This window comes from Papaver somniferum, chromosome 7 (genome assembly GCF_003573695.1).
Source record: "Papaver somniferum cultivar HN1 chromosome 7, ASM357369v1, whole genome shotgun sequence".
NCBI lineage: Eukaryota > Viridiplantae > Streptophyta > Magnoliopsida > Ranunculales > Papaveraceae > Papaver > Papaver somniferum.
The window spans coordinates 153,691,366-153,696,649 of record NC_039364.1 but is presented as its reverse complement, the minus strand read 5'-3'; positions in this window follow the sequence as shown (position 1 = coordinate 153,696,649).

Genomic DNA, 5,284 nt, shown 5'->3' with positions numbered 1-5,284 from the left:
AGGCCAACTTAACTGAGGCGCAAATCATGCATGCTGTCATGCGCCTGCGGTACTTCAAATTAGAAAAGATGTTGCAGGCTTGATTACTTTCATCTCAAGGTGGTGCCCAGAAACTCACACATCTATATGTAGATGGGGTGAGATGACTATTTCTTTGGAAAGCGTAGCCGTTCTGTTGAGTCTCCCGATAATTGGGAATCTTGATGTTGTCTTGTCTGGGGAAGAAGAAAAAATACATCCCCCTTTGGTCACAAAAGCAGCGGGATATGTTCGAAAGAATTATGAGGAGAAGTGCTTCTATAACTGGTGGGTGTCTGAAGGGTTTCCTGAAGAGATGGAGTTGGATCTAGTGCTAGATGATACGCTCCATGTCGATGGATCTGGTAAGAAGGAGATAAGACAAGAGCTTATCAAATTTGCCATCAAATTGGCGAAAGGCGTCGTTCTTCCCATTGGTGGCTTGTTTCTTGGCTCTTTGTACATTCATTTGGATCATATGGTCGTGGACATATATGCTTCAAATGGTTATATGAAAGTGGACTCATGCGTTCACGTCGCTTTTCTTCAAGCGTGGTTGTGGGAGCATTTCAAAGATTATGCTCCTAACCCGAGAACCTTGTTTCCTGATGCATATGGCGGTTCTAGGATACTCCGTTGGTTGGATAGGCGTCCAAGACCTGGAGTAAAGCTCATTTATTTCCTTGATAACTCGCATGCAGTTAACTTTCGTCCTTGGGCCCCGGCCCATGCCTCCATAGTTCATCCGAATACTCTTACCGCTGCTCCGAACTTGACTTTGCTTTCTGCTGGAGAGAACATGAGCGTTGGAGAGGTTGTGTTTATGCGAAGCTGTATCTCCGGAAACGTGCCATCCTTCTTCCGGGGGTCTTTCAAGGCGGTCCCTTATAATATTGACAGGGAGGCCCGGCATATGGGATTTGACTAAGGGGTCCCATTTATTCGTCGATCGGTTGCTCCGGAAGAATTGTTACCATCTTCTCTTGATGACAGTGTTCTTGCGCCAGGTAAAAGCCTTTCTTTCTTGCTCTCGGAACGAATACCTGTGACGACTCCCAAATATAATGTCTTCTGGCAAGATGAGTTCCTCTCCATTCATCAGTTCGTGCAGGATGTTGTGACAAATCTGCGTGGTAAACCTTCCTCTGCGGTTTTAGCGAAGCATAAGTTGTTGAAAGAGCTTCCTTCGGCAAACGAAAATCCTCTATCTTGGATGCAGACAGTCCTCAGAAGAAGGAACGAAGGTCGAAAAATCGTGCAGGTGGCTTCCAACCAGATTCGACCGCTCTTGTGACCTTCAGTTCTTTCAACACGCAGGTGTGTATGATTCTCTTCACAGACTTGGCTGAATTCCATAAATTTTCCATTTCGTTACCGACTCTTCTTTTTGACTCAGGGTCTCGGCAACTCGAATATCTTCGCTAGACTTTCCCACGGCCTAAGAACGGTGCCTCTTGAGAGAGGAAGCGACAAGACTGAATCTCTTGAAGAAGAATCTGAAGAAGAGGTGTTGATGGTGGTTTTTAGCTTAGGGTTAAAATCGTAAAACCTTACATCTGACATGACGTCACTACAACCACTAGCGCATTTATTGAATCATTCAACATAACTACGTAAGAATTACCAGGGTACCTTTTTTTTATACATGTGTCATGTTCCACGTCAGAATCCTTAGTATTGACCGAAATCATCTTCGTACATACCAAACCCTAATTCTCATGCTACCGTGCCAAGGCATGCAAACCATGCCAGCCGCACCACTGTGCCAATGGCAAACCAAGCCAGCCACATCTCCGCGCCAAGGCATGCCAACCATGCCAGCCGCACCACTGTGCCAATGAAAAACCATGCCAACCACATCTCCGCGCCAAGGCATGCCAACCATGCCAGCCGCACAACTATGCCAATGGAAAACCATGCCAGCCACATCTCCGCGCCAAGGCATGCCAACCATGCAAGCCGCACCACTGTGCCAATGGAAAACCATGCCAGCCACATCTCCGCGCCAAGGCATGCCAACTATGCCAGCCGCACCACTGTGCCAATGGCAAACCATGCCAGCCACATCTCCGCGCCATGGCATGCCAACCATGCCAGCCGCACCACCGTGCCAAGGCATTCCAACCATGCCAGCCGCACCATTGTGCCAATGGAAAACCATGCCAGCCACATCTCCGTGCCAAGGCATGCCAACCATGCCAGCCACACTACTGTGCCAATGACAAACCATGTCAGCCACGTCTCCGCGCCAAGGCATGCCAACCATGCCAACCGCACCACTGTGCCAATGGAAAACCATGCCAGCCACATCTCCGCGCCAAGGCATGCCAACCATGCCAGCCGCACCACTGTGCCAATGGCAAACCATGCTAGCCACATCTCCGCGCCAAGGCATGCTAACCATGCCAATCGCACCACTGTGCCAATGGAAAACCATGCCAGCCACATCTCCGTGCCAAGGCATGCCAACCATGCCAGTCGCACCACCGTGCCAATGGAAAACCATGCCAGCCACATCTCCGCGCCAAGGCATGCCAACCATGCCAGCCGCACCATTGTGCCAATGGCAAACCATGCCATCCACATCTCCGCGCCAAGGCATGCCAACCATGCCAGCCACATCTCCGCGCCAAGGCATGCCAACCATGCCAGCCGCACCACTATTCCAATGTCAAACCATGCCAGCCACATCTCTGCGCCAAGGCATGCCAACCATTCCAGCCACAACTCCGCGCCAAGGCATGCCAACCATGCTAGCCGCACCATTGTGCCAATGGCAAGCCATGCTAGCCACATCTCCATGCCAAGGCATGCCAACCATGCCAACCACACTACTGTGCCAATGGCATACCATGCCAGCCACATCTCCGCGCCAAGGCATGCCAACCATGCCAACCGCACCACTGTGCAATGGCAAACCATGCCAGCCACATCTCCGCGCCAAGGCATGCCAACCATGCAAGCCGCACCACTGTGCCAATGGAAAACCATGCCAGCCACATCTCCGCGCCAAGGCATGCCAACTATGCCAGCCGCACCACTGTGCCAATGGCAAACCATGCCAGCCACATCTCCGCGCCATGGCATGCCAACCATGCCAGCCGCACCACCGTGCCAATGGAAAACCATTCCAGCCACGTATACCGCGCCAAGGCATGCCAAGCATGCTAGCCACACCATGCTCCAATGGAATGCCAAACCCTTGGCCCCACCATGCCAAGCCAACCGCACCTTGCCTTGGCCCCAACCATGCTAGACGCACCATGCGCCAATGGCATGCCAAACCCTTGGCCCCAACCATACTAGCCGCACCATGCGCCAATGGCATGCCAAACCCTTGGCCCCACCATGCCAAGCCAACCACACCTTGCCTTGGCCCCACCATGCCAGGTCTTCCGTACCAAACCCTTGGCCCCACTATGCCAAACCATCCGTGCCATTGGCCTTGGCCCACCATGCCGGACTTCCCTATGCGGCTACGAAAACGAAGGCGTTCTACGATCAATGGCCACCCTTCCATCCTGGATGCAAATCCTAGCCGTCCAAGGTCGCCAAACAACGCATGGTAACCTTTGGCCCAAAACCCTAGTTTTGGCCACGCCAAATCGCGCCAAGGCATGCCATGCCACATGTGCCAATGGCATGCCGACCACCTTGCCGCGCCACACCATGCCGACCTTCCCTACGCGGCTACCAAAACGAAGGCGTGCGACGATCAATGGCCTCCCTTCCATCCTAGATGCAAATCCTAGCCGTCCAAGGTCGCCAAACAACGCATGGTAACCTTTTGCCCAAAACCCTAGTTTTGGCCACGCCAAACCGCGCCAAGGCATGCCATGCCACATGTGCCAATGGCATGCCGACCACCTTTCCGCGCCACACCATGCCGACCTTCCCTACGCGGCTACGAAAACGAAGGCGTGCGACGATCAACGGCCTCCCTTCCATCCTAGATGTAAATCCTAGCCGTCCAAGGTCGCCAAACAACACATGGTAAACTTTGGCCCAAAACTCTAGTTTTGGCCACGCCAAACCGCGCCAAGGCATGCCATGCCACATGTGCCAATGGCATGCCAACCACCTTGCCGCGCCACACCATGTCGTCCTTCCCTATGCGGCTACCAAAACGAAGGCGTGCGACGATCAACGACCACCCTTCCATCCTAGATGCAAATCCTATCCGTCCAAGATCGCCAAACAAAGCATGGTAACCTTTTGCCCAAAACCATAGTTTTGGCCACGGCCAAACCGCACCAAGGCATGCCATGCCACATGTACCAATGGCATGCCAACCACCTTGCCTCGCCATACTATGCGGCCTTTACCATGCGGCTACCAAAACGAAGACGTGCGACGGTCAACGACCACCCTTCCATCATAGATGCAAATCCTAGCCGTCCAAGGTCGCCAAACAACGCATGGTAACCTTTGGCCACGCCAAGGCATGCCATGCCACATGTGCCAATGGCATGCCAACCACCTTGCCGCGCCATACCCTACCGACCTTCCCTATGCGGCTACCAAAATGAAGGCCTGCAACAATCAGCGGCCACTTTTTCATCTAAGATGCTGATCTTGGCCATCCAAGGTTACCAGCTAACGCATGGCAACCTTTGGCCCTAGTTTGGTCGCGCCTAAACAAAGCCAAAACCCTAACTTTTGGCCGCACCTAAACTGGGCCATATTAAATCCATACTAATCATACTGATCATAATTTCATACCACTGGCTACCAAACGAAAGGTTGCAATACTCAACGGTTACCTTCCTCTTAAGATGCAAAATCTCGACCGTTGAAGGTCACCACCGAGCCGGCAAGTCTCCCAAGATCAACTTGCCAGACAACAAAAACATGCTACATGTTTTCCACGGAAACACTCGAGACATCAACACATGTCACAAACTGGGGGGTGCTCATTGGGTATTGGTTTGGCGGTTTACAGCGTGCGGCGTACACTACGCTCGTTATTAGAAAGTGTCATAAGGATGAGGCGGTTAGTAAATACATGGAGTAATGGTGAAACGCTTTCTTTTATGGAACATCAATTCCAAGCGTTACCGGTTACCACCTCCTCCCATTTACTCACCCGTTTTCCATTTCTTTATGAGACCAGAGTACGTTTCACTTCGACTTGTATAAATAGGAATTACATATTTCCACCGAATAACAAGTTCTGTTCAGGAGCATACAACACTCAGAAAACATTTGCTAGCTTCCCATCTGTTAGCTTTCCACTTTCTGATACAAGTCAAAACAAGTACTCTTC